Genomic DNA, 20,826 nt, shown 5'->3' on the forward strand with positions numbered 1-20,826 from the left:
GGTGAGTGCTATTTTCCCTTTTTTCTCTAATAGTTTGAATATTATACCTCATTTTCCCTCCTTGGTTAATGAACCTTCAGCAACAAGAGAGGTAACAAATGAAAATACAGATTGTACATGCATTGTATCACCACTTGCAAGTTACTAGAATCACTTGCTATTCAAGAGAAAATTCAGAATAAATATCAGCTTGTACAAAACAGAGAATTTTTATACAATCAGTGGCAGTTGGGCAATGCCATTTTAACAAGATTATGAAGTTCAGCCAACCCAGCCTGCCTGGCTTTCAGTGCAGTTATAACTAAAGAAAAGCTGGAGATAATGTGGTGCTGCCCCATACCTAATAGCACTGGCTGGATTCCTGCTCATCTGGGTGGAACATCCTGTAAATCTATGGCTCCCAAAATTTAATAATTAAACCCCCCACCACCTGCTTGCAGAAATTAAAGTCTCATCACTGCTAAGGCAGAGCATTTTCACGCAAGAGAAAAATGATAAATTAGATTCACACTGCACCAAACATGGTGACAAATGTATCAGCACTCCACCTGGATCTAATAATTTCGTTAAGTTGAGCTTATAAAACCTAGCTCATTATATAGATAAAAAAATAATTAAGCAATGCACTGTTACTGCTGGAACTTCCATTTCTGCATCCCCACACTTGCATTCCACACTATAACTGATATTTTACCTGAGAAATTCTAATTTGTGAGTAAAATTGAGGGTTTGCCTTATGAAGAACAAATTTATAGTTGTGAGGAAAAAAAACCCCTGTCTACATCAAGTACAGAGGAATCATTATTTAGTCCAAAACCTCAGGATCTGGGGGCTGTGGGAGAATGCAGAATTCTGCCAGAGGTACCTGTCTGCAGAGGAGTCAGCTCCTCCTGCACCACTTTGTGCTGGGATTCAGCATCTCCTCACACAAACCACCAGCAGTGCCCTGCAAACAGGTTTGTCACATTCCCTGATCCCACATGTCACATAGCGCAACGTACAGAGACAGCAGATTGATCTTCCTAGCCGAGGGAATCTCTCCTTAAACAATGGAAAACCATCACTCTGTGGAAAAAATCTCTGGTAAAGTGAATGGAGCACGTCTGGTCCTTGGCTGGCATCACCAAGCCAAATTTCAAGATTGTCTTTACCAATCAAAGTGAATTCCTCAAGAATTTTCCAGAATTTCTATGAAGTTACAACAGTAGATTTTTAATTTGAGGGAGGAAAAGAAAAAGAAGCAACTTACAGTTGTCTCGTAAAAACAAGCAAGTGCCTCATGAACAGGGTTCTGAGTCACATAACCAGCTGGGTCTTCTCGTGTTGGCTAATCAATCTTGATTTCAAAACTGGAAGAAAGAAAGAAGATAATTAGACTTGACAAACCCCAGAGAATTAAGCAAATTAATAGAACAAACAAGGATTGATCTAAAGGATGCCCCACAGGAGAAATAGATCCAAGAGCAAACATCCAGTGTCATAAATAGTTAGGGACATTTTGCAGTAAAATCAAGGGATTAAAAAGTTCCAACTCTGTGACCAAAGATGTGAATTAAAAGCTTGAAAACACAGTCCAGTGACATCTCTTCTTACCCATTTATCAGAACTGTAGCCCTCTGGCCTCTCATATTTGTAAATAAATGTGATTTTTTATGTTTTTGGAGACTGAAAACTCCGTGTGTGTTGTGTCTGTGTGAGAGGGAAAAGCCAGCAGAGAGAGCAGGAGCAGAGGAGAGACATTCCTTGCATGACATAAGAACTTGGAAGGGAATAATTGAGAGGTCTTAGGGTCAGCACAACGATGTCATGGTAAGTAACATTCTGGTTGGTGTCATAAGAGATGCTCAGGAGGGTGCATGGAATGACAGGCAAGGAGAGGCCCCCCTTGGATGGGATGTGGGAACACATCCCCACTACACACCATAAGGACAGACAGAAAGAAATGTGTTTTTCATGTTTGGTACTGAAAGGGATTGTTGTGCTCCAGCACGATGCCATGTCTGACCCAAGCACAGAATTACACTGGGCTCCTCTGGTGTCACACCACAGCATCTGGCAGAGCCAGAGGGGACGCTCCTGGGAGAGCAAACATCCACTTCTGGCTTGTGAGCTCCAGCTAATGATCAATTCATCACACCCCTCAGTAAATCATGTTTGGATTCAGCTTGCAAAGCTGGATTGTTTAAGGCCCTTTGAACACCATGTGAAAACATCTTTCATTATAAATGAGGATTTCCCTGCAGACACCAGTAGGATCACATCTGCTTCATCTTGGATTAGCAAAAAGGAGTGACTTTCCCCATGCTTCTGCCACTGAGTGTCAGCTCTGCCAGGTTTGGCACGTCATGGGCTTTATTCAGTCTCCACCTTGTGCCCAAATGAACATTCAAACTATCCAAACACATTTCAGTTCCATATTGCTGGCTTTTGTAGGACTTGTTTGAGGCATAGCAACATCCCTTAAATATTCTTGCTCTAACTCAGGTCAGTTCAGTTTGTGTAATTTACCTGGGACTTGCAGGACATGGACACCATTCCTTTGTAAATCACATTTCAAATGTATTTTGAAGGTTAATGCCTAACCCAGTGTTCCAGGACCACACAGTATACCCAGACTTCCCCTCCCCTCATGTGTGTGGAAATCAGTGGGAGCTGATTTGGGGGGATGGAAAGATGGAGCAGCCCAGGGGAGAAGCACTCGGAGGTGCTGGTGGCTGACGTGCCCCTCCTGCAGAGCTGCCCCAGCCCTGGGCAGCACAGGAGGGAGCTGGAGCTGCTGCAGAGCCCAGAGGAGGCTCCAGGATGAGGATGGCAGGAAAGGCTGGCACAGCTGGCATTGCTCACCTGGAGAGGCTAGAAGCTTTGGGGTGAGCTCAGTGTGGCCTTGCAGCGCCTGAAGTTTCAGGAAACATGGAGAGAGGTGATTTACAAGTGATAGGACAGGGGGGAATGGCTTCACACTGCCAGAGGGCAGGGTTAGATGGGACTTTAGGAAAAAATCCTTCCCTGTGAGGGTGGGCAGGCCCTGGCACAGGGTGCCCAGAGCAGCTGTGGCTGCCCCTGGATCCCTGGCAGTGCCCAAGGCCAGGCTGGATGGGGCTTGGAGCAGCCTGGGATGGTGGAAGGTGTCCCTGCCATGGCAGGGGTGGAATGGGATGAGCTTTAAGGTCCCTTCCAACCCAAGGCAGCCTCTGATCTGACTCTGTGGTGTTTAATGCCAAGGGATGCACAGCCTTGCACTGCCCCACACAGGGCACTGACAGTGAAGGAGGAACACACTGAACCTGCCTGCTACAAACAGGAGCCTTTGTAGGATCCAGTCTGAAAACCTAGTCTCAAGACCCTGTCTACCAAAGAAAATGTGACTTTGGGAACAGGTTTCTAACCAAATATTTATTATCAGGCTGTACCACCAGGTGGCAAGATTGCAAAATAATGGAATTTTTCTAATTGTTCTTAAAACCCATTCTGTCAGGGCTGCTTCAAGGACCCCTGGCTAGGCCATGGTGATTGTTTTGGGAGGACTTGGGCGAGTATTTAACATGTACCCACATGGGTCTGTAAAATAAAGCATTTTAACTTTTCTCTGTCACTCCTCATTCAGTCAATAGTCAAATGGAACATGAGATTTCCAGTACATGAAAAAGGAAATTGTGGCCACCAGTTGCACTTCTGTGAAGAACTTGGTTTTCCCACTGTTTTCATCCTGCTCCCTCTTTCCCTGATAGCCATTTTAACCTTTTCAAAAGAGCCTAAAACCTGACATGACTGCAGGGAGCCACATAATAAAGGGAATACAACTCAAAAAGATTAATAAAATTACTTTGCAAAGAGAGAGTAAGGACTTTACACAGAGTGTACTTACAATCATTTGGGTAATTTTTTTCCCATTATTTTCGTTTCTTGGGTTATATCCCAATTATCTATAAACCAACACACAGTTCTAAGTTCTACACTAAATGTGCCATGGACACATGGGCTCAGTTTAAAGGGCTGAATTTTATATGTTATTTTAATTCAGAATTTAGGGAAAATATAAATCTGCAGTAACAACTTGGGAAACTCTCTCTCTACAGCCTTGCCCCTAGATCACAAAGGACACCATGTGAGCACCCAGTCCACTTTATGTGATTTTTTTCTATCTATACACACACAGATAGGCATATGGCTAAATAACAGGATATAAAATATTAGCAAAGCTAATACTGGTGACCAGACCAAGCTGGTGAGAAACTCTACCTGACCCTGAGATATGCAACACAAAAGAAACAATGATTCCAGAAATAGTTTGGGGACTTTTTCCTTCCATTTGTAGCATTGCACCTGCTCTGTAACACACAGATACACTTCACAGATGCTTAAAATATTGTCATTATCCCTGGAGCTAGAAGAAATTAGGTAGGTGTAAAATAATCAGAATGTCAAGCACATTAAATGTCAAGCATAAATAAGAACCAAAATTGGAATCTCTCAAAGATGCTGGTACTCCCACAGTTGGGCAAAAAGTGTTAACTTCAATAGCTGCCACCATTTGGGACTTGTATTATTATACAAACCACAAAATTCTCTGGCTTAATGGCATCAGCTTGAAAGATGATTTGGCATTAGAAAGTAGAAGTAAGTGTTGTCCAAAACATCAAGAAAACTTCCTGCCCCAAAATAGATTTTTATTTGAGACTCTTCAATTCAAACACTCCAGGGTATTGAAATTAAAGAGAGAAATAAAAAATCCAAGACTTTTCAGGAGAAGGGAGGGATGAGTAATACATGAGCCTGTGTTACATGAGATGGCACCAAAAATATAAACTGCAAAATAAACTGCCGAGTTATGTTCCTTCAACCAATAAAGCAAAATAACTTGTTCAATCAACTTTTAATTCCATAATCCAATCATCATGAAAATTAAAATCAAGCACTCTTTCCCTAGTGAATATATACTAACTAAATATTTTAAAGTGAAGATACCTAAAAACTAAATTAGATTGGAAATTCCTTCAAGAGAGATTTGCTTTCATCTAAATTCATACCATCCCAGCATAGAGTCAAGTCCAGAAATCTAAACTGTAGTTAACTAAAATTTAAGCTTGAAAAAATATATTAAAACCCACAAAACACATTATGCCATGCTTAGAGAATAGCACCTGTTGTGAAATGTACAACAAAACCCACACAAGCGTTTTCGGGTATTTTGTCTGGAATCCACATCTCCTTTTCTTTCCACATTACCTATTTAAATTTCTATTTGAGCCACACGACCAAAGCAGCTTTACAGGACATTCAGAGCTTGGGAATGGCTTTGCTTTGAGGGCTTCTGATGGGATATTTCCTGGAAAAAGTCTGTGGCCCTGGAGAAGCCCATGGAGGAGCCATGATCCATCACAGAGATGTTCGCATGGCCAGAACATGCCACAGAATACTGAGTATTTAGATGTTCACATGGGAGGGATTGGCACTCTTGGACAGAGGCAGGATGGAAAGAAACTCTTCTCATCCTTTCAACCTTGGGGCAAGAGCTTTTCTCTTGCTGGGAAGGGCTGGAGCAGAATCAATGGGCTGAGAAGGGGATCAAGAGGAGCAGGGCTGAGGTCAGCAGAGCACTTGGCCTCAGCCAGAGGAATCAGCCCAGGGGAGCAACAACGTGGATCTGATTTGCAGCAAGAGAGCATCAGGGTTCAAACACCTCCCCAGAATCTGAGGAGGGAGAACATCCCAGGGAGCTGAGCTTTAAAACTCCAACCTTCCTGTAAAGGCCTAGAACACCCCTCACACGTCATAGCTCACCAGCATGTGCTGTGCTTCAGATTCCTGGAGCCTGAAAGAAAACACTCAAACTCACAAACTCATCCAATTTTACAATGAACTGATAGAATTAGGGCAAGACAGATTTACTGCCCTGCTTTAAGGAATCAAGGCTCTCTGCACCGTTTAGGACTTGCTAACGTGCACTGCTAGGATTACCATGCCAGCTTAAGCCTCTGCTTCAAATCCCAAACTAACAAGAAAATACAAAGTATAAAGGTATTAATAACTGGAGTTTAAATTACATTGAAGGCTTTGTTGGCTTTCTTCTTTGCCTTATTAAACAGTAAGAAAATAGAAAAACCAATCCAAAATTTTATAAGTAAAATGAGGCAGTGCCATATAGGTGAGCACTCTTCCTTAAGGTCTTCATGAAAATAACATTTTCTCTTCCTAGAGAGTACTGTGATCCAGCCACAGACTCAGGCAACTGAAGTACGTGTTCACATTTTAAAAAAATAATAAAATCAAATCCTCTTCATGTTCAAGAACACTCTCTAAAGCACTTACTCTATAAAAAGAAATCTGAGAGAGTACATACACCTGATTTATTTCAGGAGCCAAACAAAAATAACAAGAGTGCCACCTATCCTTCATTAGGAATAACAGAACTTCCTGTGGACTGACCTTGCTGCTAACAACCCTGCACAACAAAACCTGACAGCTAAGAACATAAAAAACTCTCCATCTGGGCAGAAACTTGAGGGAAAAATGCAAAGGAGTGTTGCATGGAAAAGCAGGATTAAAAAGAAATACAGGAGGAGGAGGAGGACTTGAGAAAAATAAATATGTTAGGTATCAAAAGTATAAAATCGAAAACATTAAACCCAGGAAAACTGAAGATGTTTTAAAGCTTGAGGCCACATTTTGGGTTTCAGTAATAACTTTATGAGAATAAGTTTGTGTGCAACATGCAAAGAGCAAACTTGGTCTAGAGGAAGCTGCTGTACAGAGGCAGCAGCTGCCACTGAACAGGAGACAGGGAATGTTTATTCAGTGCAGACAACTGGAGCAGCAGAGAGAGGTGGGAGGGTCATTATTTTCTCTTTTTTTAAGTTATAACAGATAGAGAAGTATTATATACTATATTATGTAGTAATATATTCTATATATTGCTCATACAGATGAGCAGTCCCAGCACCTATACAAGGAAAATAAAAATAAATTATTGCATCTAGTGATAAACACATAAATATATTTATTATATAAAATAATTATTAAAATATAAATATGTAATATAATATGTCTATAAATATATGTTACATATTATTTTATAGTTTTTATTATTTTATTTAATTATATTTATATAAATATAAACAAATAGAAAATATTTAGGCATTATAGATAAATATATTTTATTAATGAAAAAGGAGAAAAGTTTTCCTTTTTGGTAAAGAGAAGTCATGGCTCACAACCTGCTACATGTGATGAGGGAAAATCCATATATTTGCATCTATTAAAATCCAATAGATATTTGCAGGCTTTCAAACTGCCTCCCACAAAGGGAGCCACATGAAAACCAAGCCACTGTGAGAAAACAGAGAGGGCCTTTGCATTCCAGAAAAATCTGGTGAAAATATCTGGTGAAGCAGAGTTCAGCTCTCCCTGCAGAGCTCTCCAGGGAATGTGACATGGAAAAGGGAACAGCAGCAGAGCCAAGAGAAGGGGCAAAGTTCTTCCTGAAAAGTGAGGAGGGGCAGCCATGGGGAGGAGTGAAAAGACCTTTTCATCTGCAGCTGGGCATTAGGGCAGGAGATGAATTTCAGCACAAGTCCCCACAATACAATAAACACTTGAAAAAACAAATACATTTACTGCTCAGATAGGGGAGCTCTGAGCTGATCCCTTCTCCAGAGAAGTGAGACTGGGATAAAATAGTGACACAAACCATGGCCTTATACGGGACAACATCCCTCCCATCTTCACACAACCACACAGAGCAAAAAACAGTCAAATATTTGTCACCTCTCTATGGGAACAGCCTGGAGAAGGCTCCAAGGAGACCTCAGAGCCACTTCCAGTGCCTAAAGGTGCTCCAGGAGAGCTGGAGAGGGACTGGGGACAAGAGCGAATGGCTGCAAACTGACAGAGGGCAGAGTTAAGTTGGATTTTGGGAAGGAATTCCTGGTATGAGGGTGGGCAGGCCCTGGCACAGGGTGCCCAGAGCAGCTGTGGCTGCCCCTGGATCCCTGGAAGTGCCCAAGGCCAGGCTGGATGGGGCTTGGAGCAGCCTGGGATGGTGGATAGTGGAGTGAGATGATCTTTAAGATCCCTCCCAACCCCAACTATTCCTAATCCACAATCCACTGACCGTAGGTTGGCCAGAAATCTCTTGATGATGAAGCAGTATTTTTTAAATCAAGTGGACAGCCAATGCTGACAGCTAAACAATCATCTGCACTAAATTTCCCAGGGAACTGAGGTGTGAGACACCAAGCTCCAGGAAGCATTGCTTGCCAAGCAGATCTTCCTCAGAGACATGATTTACAGGATAAACAAAATGCAGTGTCGTGTTGGAAAGTAATGGAGGTTACCTCAAACCTGTCAAAATTCACAACTTCAACCTCCCCTAAAGTATTGCAACTGCTTTACCATACGAAAAAGGTGGGAAAGAGTCCAAATGAGTACTGCAACCTCTCCAAAGAACACAATGTGAACTCAAATAAAGATCATTCCATCAAGCTCCCCAGCAGAAGCTCCACAGTGAGAAGTCCTTCTGGATTGATTTACCCATAAAACAGCAAATGATGGTTTATCTATGGAGGGAGCTTTGCTCCAGTGGTTTATATAATATCAGTCCCTAAGTATAATTACAGCTATATAATCAATCAGGGACTGCATGTTATTTTACTCTTGTACAGTTCTGTTTGGAATCACATCCAAGACATTTAAAATTGTACTCCAATTACAGCTTAAAAAAATCTGCTGTATGGTCTCATCAGAGAAGTTTCAGAAGGATGCTATTAATAAGTATTGAGACAAATACAAAGAATGGCAAAAAAGCAGAAGTGTGAAAAATATTTCCCATTAAGATGTGCATATGGTTTCACTCAAAACAAATTTTCTTGCAAGAAACATGTTTATATAACAATATTAAGTTGTTACATTACCAAACGGGCTGTAAGTTTATAATGGGGCCATTTTGATTTAGGCACTGTAAAAATTTCAGCTGGAAGGCAAAAGTTTCAAATGTATATGGAAATAATGGAAGTAAAGTCATGGCGGAAAACTATTTGAGAGAAAAATATTAAAGACAAAAAAACAAAGTGTTGTTTCTGAGCTCCTAACAGATGCCAAAAGTCCAAGGAAAGAGGGGGGAGATTGGGATTCGGCCTCTACCTCACACAAAGATGTTTAAAACAGTTCCATTAATTGCTGCCAGTGCAGTTAATCTTAAATTCTTTCTGCAAACTTTCAGTTTTAAGTGATTTTAAGAAGCCTATCAAGCAGCAGGGCCCACCTGTCCCCAGGCATTGTTTGAGCACCCAAGTCCTTGTCAACCTTACCAAAACATTATTTGAGTAGCCAGCTGCAACAGGAGTTTTAAGCAATTTTTAATCCAGCTCCATGCTTGGATGAAATAAACAATTTGTAGAGAAGATTCTGTTGTAAATGTCAATTTTTTTCTTGGCATTTACTTGCTTTTGGGATCTGGATTAGCTTTCATGCTCGGCAGGACTGAAGTGGAACTGATACGTGATAATGCTAAAAGCGTAATAATGCAGGAATTTCTGTGAGTGAGCATCAACAGGCAAGACTCACCCAGGGAAATGACCCAAAATCTGTGAGTTTAACACTTCTCACTGCACCAAAGGAGAGACCAACACAGGCTGGTACGAGTCTCCCCATCCTGTGAAAGTTGGGAGTTACTTCTGATGGAGGAACAAAACTCCCACAGCAGGCAGGACACAGCTGGGCTGGCTGGGTGGGGAGCCCTGGCACAGGGTGCCCAGAGCAGCTGTGGCTGCCCCTGGATCCCTGGCAGTGCCCAAGGCCAGGCTGGACAGGGCTTGGAGGACCCTGGGCATGGTGGAAGGTGTCCCTGACCATGATGGGGTGGGATGGATGAGATTTAATGTCCTCCCAAGCCAGGAGCTCCAGGAAGCTCAGAGGTTTTAAAAGGCACCTCGCTGCTAGGACAGGTAAACTCCAGAACCACGTGCACATCCTGGTGTTCAGCACCTGCCCTGAGGAGCTAAGCCAGCTTTGTAGCAGTGTAATTCTGAAGTTTGTGGCAATTAAGGAAAGAGCAGGTGGGAAAATGAGACAATGGCTCGGTAGCAGGAATGCTCTTGGAGCTGTGGATTGGAGGAAGCACAATGGCACACCCACACTGCTCAGGGCAGAGTGACACTCATCTTTGGGGAGGCAGGGATGCTGAAAGAAAAGCAAAAGAGAGAAAACTCTTCAGGAGGGAAAGCTGATGCACGAACCCTCCCAGCGGGTGTTCAGTGGTGGGAGAAAGGCAGGTGCTCTCAGCATTGTCTTCTACCACGGGTAAATGAGATTGCAAGAGTATTTTTAATTATTTTCAGAGATCGAGGGGATAAATATGAAACCAGTGTAACAACTTGCTACTCTGGGAAACAAAAGGGGTACATCTGTCAGCAGCTATACGTGTACATTATCATTTCAGAAGTGACACATTAAATATGGATTATTATGCTGGGAAGGAGCAGCACCATCCTGCAGCACCATCCATATTGAAGCCTTGCAGGAGGGCGTCTGAGTAACTGCAGTCAAAAAATCACAAGGAAAAATCCAAACCATTATATTCAGTATTTATACTTGTTTATGACATTCAATATTTACTCTTTGCTCTCTGATTTGAAAATATCAGATGCAACGCTTGCTGCTTCTTATCTAGCAAATACATAAGAATAAAAATAGATAAGATAAATCCCTTAACAGTACCCGAGCTGATAAAGAAAGGGGACAGACTCTCCATATGTATAAGAAGAAGCCAGCACAGAGTTCAAAACTCCTCATCTCCCTCCAACTCCAGTCAAGGAAACTGAAAAGGCCACTTGGAGGAGGGAGTCCCACACGAGCTGATTGCATTGCAGGAAGGGTTTGACACCATTTCCCTGGAAAAGCAGGACACTCTCTCAGCTCTGAGTAGCAGCATCCTCCCAAAGTGCCAAGAGCTCACAGAGTGAGCCCAGAGTCACCCAGGTTGTGGTGCTTTTCCAGACTTTGTCACCATGGGTGTCTAAAGCAGCACATCCTGGACACTGCAGCACCAGCAGTGTGTGAATAAATGTGATAGATGAGTTTTAAAGGTTCTCTGCAAAGCTTCCTTGAGACCAAGGCAGTTTTCATTGTCTCCTCCCTCTTTGCAGCCATTTCTGTGTGCTCTGCAACCCTTTTTTCCCTCACACAATTTCCCAAAGTCACCAATAAAGCACAAACTGCTCAGTGAGCTGCTGCAGATTGCTAAATGATGGCCTTGCACAAAGCTCATCAGCCTGACTTGGATATTGCAATCACCAATAATAATTTAGATATTTCATACAAAATGCCATCCTATTCCTCTCTCAGAATTACCAGCCTTCAAAATCTCCTTCCTAAGCCCATCTGAATCAGTCAGAAATAATGGGTTCATTTCTTTCCAATTAATTCAACTTGGCTTAGGAAAAAAACCCCAAATTTTATTTGCCTCTGAAACAGTGGCAGTTCCAGATTTCTAGTACTTGAAACGGTCTCTGTACAAGTAATAATACTTGCCCAAGTGTCTATTCCTTTAAAATTAGCACCTAAAATTAAAAAACCATCTTCCATATCCTGCAGGATTTCCTTATCTACTTAACTCCTCAAGGGTTTGCTGTAAATGAGGTGAAAAAATCTAATAATGGGGCATATGAAAAAATAACCCTCCTGACCTTGTTCCAGGAGGAAAATATTTCTAAAAGGTACATGCAAGGTACAAAAAGGCACGCTGAGAGCAGCAGTGAGAGGTGTGTCAGCTCCCTGGACAGGGAGAACAGGCAGGACACAGCCCAGAGCTGTGCTCGGGGCAGGGGGCAGGCAGGAGGACCCCCAAACCTTCAGGTTAAGTTTATCCCCAGCTGGCACACGGAACATCCACTTGGTACAGCAAAACCAGTCAGAAACAGGCTGTGGTTGCCCTCTCCCTGCTGGGAAGCTGCAGATGCCTGGCCAGCTCTGTCTGCACCGTGGCTCCTGAGGTCTCAGCATGGCTGAGAGCAGGGGACAGCAGCTCCAGGTGGCACAAACTGTGACTCCCTGCCCTCCCCAGGGAGTCCATCCCTGGCACACAGCACGGGGATATCCAGTCCCTCACAGGCACTTCCAACAGCGGTTCAAGGACTCGCTGCTAATTCTTGAAGCAAACCCATTTTTTTTACAGAGGAAGTTTTGACTGGAGTTGTCAGGCCTACATTTCTCTGCAAAGGATTTATAGCTGGGAAGGAAAAACAGGAAGGTCATGAAGAAATCCTTCTCTGGTGAAGGTGAACCCAGGCACCAAGCAGCCATTTGGGAAGCAGAGAAAACTGAAATTAAATTGAAATTCCTCCCAGTGAGGGTGGGCAGGCCCTGGCACAGGGTGTCCAGAGAAGCTGTAGCTGTCCTTGGATCCCTGAAAGTGTCCATGGCCAGGTTGGACATTGGGATTTGGAGCAGACTGGGACAGTGGAAGGTGTCCCTGCCCCATTCTAGCATTCCATATACTCTCTATATTCATTCTATAAACTCCCCTCCTGAGCAGGAACATCTCAATGCCAAGATTTGCCCTAGGAAGGAAAATTCTGTTCAGTAGAAACCTTCTCTCATCACCATTTATTGTCCCTAACTCCATTCTGCTCCCAAAGTTTGGACCCAGAGAAGATGGATTTCACATAAGAGTGAAAGCTGGAATGGAAACAGCCCTTTGTAAATGATGGATCTGCATTACACCCTGAAAATTCTTCTTGGAAAATGACAGACAGCTCCAGCTACAGTCTGCGGCATTGGATGGATTGTGTGAATGCTGCCAAAGTGCAGAGAACTCAAAAGGTCAGGACAAAGACCTAGAAGGAAGACAAGGAGGCAATCACATCACTCCTCAATTTTCAACAAAATGAGAATTTCTTAAGTACATATGATGCATTATTAATTTTCAACTTAAAGACTCTGCAAATACTCGGGAAAACAGGCCTAGTAATAAAAATCACTTCAGACCATTAAAGCAACCAAACCCTGGAGTCCTCCTTCACTGCTGCCCCCAGGGAACCCTGGGCTCAGCTTTGCTGGCAGAGCTGTGTGGATTTAGTCCTCACTGCTTAAACCCTGCTCAGCCAAGTGCAGCCCAACAGCCTCGTGCTGGCAGCTCTGACCATCCAGAACCACGAGTCAGGCTCTGTCTAACCCTAACACTCACCTGAGAGCAACCTAAAACATTCATCATTTTATTCAGAAGATTGTCTTGAAATCACTGTTAAACTCACTTAATGCAAGAATTATTTTTAATGTGCTCCTAATTTTCCCTTATCAAGGCCTTAGAGAAATATTTCCAACAATTGTACAAATATAAGCATAGCTTATTTAAGACCAGAACAAAATTGACACAACATTCCCATCTAATTGCAAGTGGCAGGAATAACCATCATGGAAAGAAAGCAAGGCTTGGTTTGCTTATCAGGAAATAAAGCAACTCACCAAACATCTGAAAACACAAAAATGTGTTGGGAATGATACGAAAAAAATTATCTTAATTGAAAAATAATGACTTGTCTGAATTTTATTTTCTTTGCATCTTTTAAAAGAAAATTCAGACAGCTCTGCACTCACATTGAATGCAAATATAATTGCAGTAGATCATGATGGTTCTCACAGCAGAGATGACATATCAGTGGCAAGCAGACCCTGATGTGGATTAGGATAAGGGGGAAGAGCAGAGCTCTCCCCTGCACAACATTTTTCATGCACGCTGTACATCCCCACAATCAAACACCACAGTCACCTTGCTGAATAATGAATAGCAAAATGAAGAGAAAATTAAGGAGCAGCAAGCAAAGGAGAGAAGATTCAAGCTGACATTTGCGGTGAGAGGAAGTCACTGAGAGGTTCCCAGTGGCTGCTCCAGATGGCTGCAGCTATTTTGGCCAGACTACCTGGCCAGCACAGAGCTGCAGTGAGCTAAGCACAAGGGGACAGGAAGAAGGAAAGGAACAAAGGGAAAAAAACAAGCACTGAAAATGGGATTTGGAGCCCGCAGGCCACCTAATTCTGGAGCTTGTGAAAAAGAGAAAGTTACAAAATAAAATAGCAGCCATTTAGGAAAAGGAAACCAATTACCACTCGGGATTAGACAGAAATTTCTTTTGGCCGCTGTATGGATTCATTATCTCTCCCATGCCTGGCTTTCTATAAACATAATTAAATTGACTATTTCTTATGAGTAAATCTTACATGTGCTTTAGGCCACATAAAGCATCTTGCCATCTAATTGTATTTTTCATCTGTACTTTCCCCCATCGACCTCCCTTACAGAACTGGGAAGAAAGGAAAAGCCCTTCTGTATAGATTCATCTTTTTTTGTTTGTTTGCCTCAAGGTCCAATGCATATTCTAGCTGTCAAAAGTGATTTCCCTGCTCACTGAGCAAATATTCTCAACAAGGATTTTCTTTTTTATTTCCTACTATTAAACAATGATTTTACAGACACAGGTAATAGAAATGCAGGCAGGTCAGGGTGCATCAAAGATTTATCTCTGGGCACGAAGTCAAGTTTCATTAAATATAAAAATGAAGTTTATGTAAGTGGAATGCAGGGTTGCTGCGAGTTGGCTTTGGGACATAGGTGACAAAGTTGCAGCAAAATGATGAAACACATGACAAAAGCCAGTAGGAACCTCACACGACCCCAAGCCTGTATGGTGGGTGAATATTCCACTTCCAGAAGACTGTTTTAAACAATGTATGAAAATGTATTTAAGGACCTGAAACTGGATTAAGTCTTAAGTCCTGATGCCTGATAAAACCAAACCTTTTGTTCTCTCTAGCACTGGGCATAAGATGGGAAATAAAACACAAAGTAAAAAAATGTCAAGTGCAGAAGTGGTGCAAATCAGACTCTCTAGCATAAGATGAGAAATAAACCACAAAGTAAAAAATGTCAAGTGCAGAAGTGGTGCAAATCAGGTTTGTGGCTGACACAAGGTGTGTGTGTGCCAGGGCAGAAGGGAGCCCAGGGCAGAGCTGGCAGCCAGACCCAGGTATTTGTCTCCAGAGTGCCCAACTCACCCTCAGCACAACCCAAGGCTTTCCCCAGGACTGTATTTAGGGGCCTGAGTGGAAACAATGCCAGGGTTCTCACAAACCTGCTGGAGCCCAAACACAGCCTGGCATATAAAAACGTTAAAGCCCTGGGTAGCACCTGCCAGAGCAGCTGATGTCCTGCTAAGAGATCTCCTGGTGAGCAGGCTGATGGTGGAACAGCATTTACAGAGCTGAAAAACCCAGCACATCAGAGTTTTAAATTATCAAAGCAGATAACAAGGACCAGAGGATTACTGCAGAGGCGAAACTGAGCTGGAGGATATTCCTGTAAATGCAGCCAGGAGAAGCTCAGTCACGTTTTCATTTAGGAACTCAAACACCCGTGGTCTTCAGTAGTCCTTAGAAACCCAATACTGGGTACTGGAGGTATTTAGGCCCAAATAAGCACTGATTACCACTTTAAAAAATTCCTGTATTTCTTATTCTGAACACCAGGCACCAGCATCTGATGTAGCTGAACTCCATTACTTGTCACAGTGTGGGGTCCCCACTGCAAAACCCCCCTAAACTTGATGTATTTTACAAATGCTAAATGTACATGAAAGTTAATCAAGAGAGAGGTCTTTGCAAAATGTCTAAAGCTTCTTTACAATCTTTGCAATGTCTGAACAGTTGGTGTGAGTGAATTGCTAAATAGAATTAAAATTCAAGCAAGATCAGATACCAGGAAGGATTATGTACCCTAAAAAGGCTGAATACAAAACTCTGAAATATTTCAGGCAACTGTTTCCATGTTCATTAAGCACCAGGACAAAACAATAAACCAGACTATGGAAAGCAAAGCATCAGGAGAGTTTAGGAAATTGAGGATGGAACAACATGAAGAAAAACAACTTGTCCAAGAACAGACATTTCCCTCACATGAACAAACATCCAAACTTTGTGATGTGATGCAATTTGGAAAACGTCTGGATGTCAAAAGATACCAATAAGTGGAAAATTGGGTGCTTGTTTAATGGATATAAGAGAATTGCAGGCAATGCCATCCCATCACTAGGAAAATAATGGTCTAAATACAAGAACAAGGAAAGCACACACCAAACAGGGATAATTCATGGCTGCTGCCAGTGTGTCAGAAATGTGAGTATAAAAATATGGCTTTCTGTTTCTTTAATTAATTAAAATTAATCCATAAACAAAAACCTGAGGGTTTGTTTGTTTGGTTTTTTTTAATTAAGTCATGTCTTGGGGTTAAATAATTTTAAATACAAAACAAAATCAAATCAGGTTTGTCAAAAGAATTATAAGATATATGTGTTAAATAATAAAAATAACAAGGCTTAATTTTTTCATTATTATCAGAAAACATGAAGTGGAAACTACAGAAGAAGAAAAAGTTCCTCCCAGAGAGACAAAAGAATTATTAGGATTATTAAAGGAATCCAGATCTGTACAGAAAACAATCTTTTGCAATTAAAGTCCAGTGTGTAGTTTAGAGCCCATGGATAAGATAACAGAAGATCTGGAATAAGAAAAATATATAAGAGACTACAAGACAAGGTCCAAGCTTTCAATGCAAAAACAAGTACAATTCTGATTTCCAATGTTGCCAAGATTTTCTGATTATTAGGGAAGCTCCAGACCTTGTATGGCTCTTGCTCCTGAGGACACACAGCTCTGCACTCTGCTGCCACAGCAGCGAGAGTCCAAATAAATTAAGTCAAGCTAAGTTAAAAGTTCAGCCAGACAGGAATGACAGTAATGAGAAGCCACTGAGAAGGGACCATGAATGGAGAATGGTTGCACAACAGAGAGGAGAAGAAATCAAGAAACCCCCTCTGTGACTGGCTGAGCTAATGAAGCCTCACTCGCTTCTCTGCTCTCTAATTGTATGCAAGATTAAAATGGAGCTTTCTTCCCAAATTAGTGACGTCTCAGGAGATCTTATTCCCCAGCAGCTCTTTGGTATTCAGCAGGGATCATCAGCCTTTTTCTTAGGGCTTTCTTTGCCTCAGCCTGGTCATCTGTTTTTCCTGCTGGCAGGAGCTGCCTGCTTTCTGTCTCCACCTGCCTGCCAAAGAGACTCACATGGCCCAAGGACTCAAGAATTATTGACATGGGGGGAGAAAAAAAGGGATGAATGCAGAGACACACCAAGAGATTTGGTCTGAATGTTTCCAAGGGGAGCTACTGCCAAATCTTTGCAGATCCTCCTCAGTCACTTCAGCTCCTCAGGTTTGCATTTTCCCGTCTCCTACCCCCACTCAGAAGCACCAAGTCAGAGAAGGAATCTGGGTTTTGGGAATGAATCACCTTCTCAACACTTCTCTTCATGAGACTCTTTCCTCTTTGGAAACTCAGCAAGAAATCATACATATGCAACAGAAAACCCAACAAAGTCGATTTATTTTAAGCCCAGGAAAAGGGAATTAAAAGACAAACACTTTGCAGGAGTTAAAACCGAGCCATTTGCTGATTATTAGCAATGAGGACAAAAAAGGCAAATGGTCACAATGAACTTGTCAAGCCTTCCCAGCACCTCCTCGTGGGGGAAGCTACTCTACTTTCCAGAGCAGTTTTCCTCAGACTCATCACTTTCTGCTAACAGATGGGAAGCTGAAGATAGAAAGAGGCATAGTTTATGCCTAGCACCAAGAGGAGGGGAAAGAATTATCTCAGCAGGAGATTCTATTAAAAAAAAAAATAAAATCAGCAACTGTCCTTCTCTTCAGAAACCAGGGGAGGGGGAAGTGTTGAAGACAAAGGATCACAGACTTTTCCTGGTGCTGCCCATGTTCGGAATGCCAAGCCCAGGTCCTCCATCCTCTTCTGCTCTCCTTGCTCCTTTTCCTAGTCAGTGCTCACATAACAACAGTAGGAGAAAAAAAGCTCCTTCAGAAGTCTAGCATAAAGAGTTCTATGATCAAAAAGGCTTCCTCATTCTCTATAAATTGGAAATACATTTTTTCTGTAAAACCCAGAACATTTCAGCTCATCCTTAATCCTGAATTCCTATCTGGATTAGTTCCTTCACCAAGCAGTCAGGATTTCCCTAACTCAGAGATGACAAAACACTCTGTAATGATCCAGCAGCAGGGAAAATCTTGGGATATACATGGAAATGTTGTGCAGTGAAATGCTGGGATGTACACTAAAATAGATTCTCTGATGCAGATTGGAGTTTATAATTTGCCATTTAGACCTACAGATTTCCTGAAATTGTGATGATACAGTAAAAATGTCATTGGTCTTAAGTCACTTAATGTTTTCTTCCTTTCCATCACTATGGACATATGAGAACATTTATCAGTAGTGGTATTCAAAAGGAAAAAAACCTCAAACACCATCCCCACAACAAATTAAGCTGAACTAAACACCTTTAGCTTGTGATAGTTTAATACTCAAGGAGGGAAAGACCTTATACTAATTCAGCAATTTACCAGTGCTGGAAAGGACAAAGTGCTAACAATTTTTAGCATCATTTGTCATAATTTTCTAGATGCCAGCACACACTCCACTGACATTTGCATGTGTTTTTGCATGCATGTGTGCCTTTTTTGTGTGGTTACATAAAAATGCACACAGTTTTTGGGGACCGTGGCACCAGAAGCATTAACACCACATTATTACACACAACTTTAAATTCACATTGGAACCCAAACCAAGGAATTTGGGAGTGATTATTTCATTTTCCTGTCAGTGATTTACCAAGTAAATTGAGCAGTAGAGGGTTGGTTTGCTCCAGTGCTAAAGTTCATTGAGGAACACGAATCTTGCCCAAACCCTCAGCACCTCAGAGCAGAAGAACAGCATTTGCATAATGCTGATTTTAGATTTTTGTAGATTTCTCCCCTTTGAAGGTGGGCAGACCCTGGCACAGGGTGCCCAGAGCAGCTGTGGCTGCCCCTGGATCCCTGGCAGTGCCCAAGGCCAGGTTGGACACTGGGGCTTGGAGCAACCTGGGATGGTGGAAGGTGTCCCTGCCATGGAAGGATGTGGAATGATATGATCTTTAAGGTCCTTCCAACCCAAACTGTTCTGTGATTTCTCTTTAGTTCCAATTTCCAGAGCCAGCTGAGAGAAAGCAGGAATTTTAAAAAATTATTGTGTGTATAGTTCTTCAAGGGAAAAGCTTCCATTTCTGTCTTCCCTAAGAGAAAAGAGGTCACCAGAATCAGGGTGAGAACGTTTCCAAGGAGGTTTGCCTTTCACAGGGCAGGCATGGAATTGCATGAGTGATTCTTACACAGGAGTGTGAAAATAATAATCAAGCTCTAAAAAGGCTGAAATTCACAGGAGGTCTCTACACACATATAAACCCTAAAATAATGAAAGATAAAGGTTTAGTGAAAGTATCAATGCCTCTGTTATTTCTGAATAGATCCCAGGTGCTTAACAGAAAAACAGAATACAAATATAGAGCCCCACACACCCAGTTACACACAAAACCAGAAGTGACCCAGAATGGTTTATTAGAGACATCAAAATGTCATCAACTAATTAAGTGCATCTTCTCCCTTTTGGGAAGATAACTGCAGCCTCTCTAGACTTGAGAAATCTATGTGGATTTGGATAAATACAGAAAATGGAACTTGGGCTGCCTTTTTAGATGCTGAGTGATTATAGGAGGGGACTTATTTGGGGTTTTTTTGGGTCCACAGTGTGACCATAGAATAAACTGCACCACAGCAAGTTCCCTGCTATGGGTATCGAGTACCATTTTATCTTGGAATTTCATTAGACCACTGAGTGAACAAATCAAAGAGAGGTATTTATCTACAAGCAGTGCAACAGATTAAGTTACCATCAATTACAGATATAAAATAATACAGACTAGTCTACAATGTGGTTTTGTGAGCTTCTATTTAGCTGGAGTTCAATTTTGTACTGTTCCTATGAACTGTTCTGTAGTGTCATCATAAAGAAAATTTAAACCAGTTTCTCTCATTTCCCTAAATCTTTCTGACTAGCCTGATACATGCCTTGATTTATAAAGTCTATGGTTATTTACAGATTTGCCCTCCATCATTCTGAAATGAATTTTCCTTGAATGTTCGTTTCCTGGCTGAAATTTTCTAAGAGAAAGTAATACAAGGAGAACTTTCAAGGATAACCTTGACTATGAAATAGTCAGGGAGCCTTTAGTTCAGAGGATCCTTGCTCAGAAACTACTACAGGTGGCACAGTGATGAAAACAGTGAAAGAATTCTGGACAGGTCATCAAGAAAATGCTAAATGAGACTCAAGATTAACACCCTCATAATGAAGACAGGTCTTATCCCAGATTTCCTTTGGTTGCCCCAAAAGTCTCTGATTTCTAACTCCCTATCACAGCCTTTGATTACAATGATTTTGCCAGTGGCTGGAACTTCCCCAGAAATGTTTCCAGACCCAGCCGAGTTTCCCTGGTGCACAATGAGCTGTTGACACAAGTGATTATTAACAGGGAGTCCATCTGCTCAGCTATCAGAGAAACCCCTGCAAGCAGCAGAGCTGCCTCAGCCCTGGGTCTGCTCCCTCTGGGCACCCAGGGCTGGCACACGGGCAGGTGCCAGGGCACAGCAGAGCTGGCACCTCCAGGCTCTGCTCTCTGAGACCTCCACACTCCAACCTTCCTTGTGAAAGATGACCAAAATCCTCTGGCTTCCCTTTTTGCTCCATTTAAAGTTCACTTACTGTTGGGCATTCAAAACAAGCCCAAAACTGAGGGTGTTCCATTCTCACTTGCTAAACACAGGAATGGGCACCACACAGATTTTTCCTCTCTCAAACCAACCCCCAGCCCGTGACAACTCAGTGCTGTCT

At 42.1% G+C, this 20,826-nt stretch overlaps 1 protein-coding gene across 5 annotated transcripts in view; it reads right to left on the minus strand.

Annotated features, from left to right (window-relative positions):
• The window catches only part of ATP2B2 (ATPase plasma membrane Ca2+ transporting 2), a 396,338-nt gene that overhangs the window by 257,231 nt on the left and 118,281 nt on the right, over positions 1-20,826 (minus strand). For all 5 annotated transcript variants that reach the window (XM_039701003.1, XM_039700999.1, XM_039700991.1 and 2 more), the window contains exon 3: positions 1,250-1,349. The gene's annotated coding sequence lies outside the window, so the exon portion shown is untranslated. The remainder of the gene's footprint in view (positions 1-1,249; positions 1,350-20,826) is intronic.

This window comes from Passer montanus, unplaced genomic scaffold (genome assembly GCF_014805655.1).
Source record: "Passer montanus isolate IOZ18808 unplaced genomic scaffold, ASM1480565v1 scaffold147, whole genome shotgun sequence".
Lineage (NCBI taxonomy): Eukaryota > Metazoa > Chordata > Aves > Passeriformes > Passeridae > Passer > Passer montanus.